Source organism: Anguilla anguilla, chromosome 13, assembly GCF_013347855.1.
Source record: "Anguilla anguilla isolate fAngAng1 chromosome 13, fAngAng1.pri, whole genome shotgun sequence".
NCBI classification, from domain to species: domain Eukaryota; kingdom Metazoa; phylum Chordata; class Actinopteri; order Anguilliformes; family Anguillidae; genus Anguilla; species Anguilla anguilla.
The window spans coordinates 11003891-11004114 of record NC_049213.1 but is presented as its reverse complement, the minus strand read 5'-3'; positions in this window follow the sequence as shown (position 1 = coordinate 11004114).

The following is a 224-nucleotide window of genomic DNA, read 5'->3' as shown; positions in this document are numbered from 1 at the left end:
AGATTAAGGAAATACATTGGGATTCTTTAATCTGATTGTTTTGTTAACATAAATAAATAAATAAATAAATAAATAAATAAATAAATAGTTATAGCTCTCGCCTTACGTTCATTACCTTTCATTTCGAAACGAATTTAAGCGTGACCCATACCACGAAAACAATCGGCAGACAGCGCTCTCTACCTGACACTTCATGCCAATACCGTCTTTGTTCGGCGTGTTCC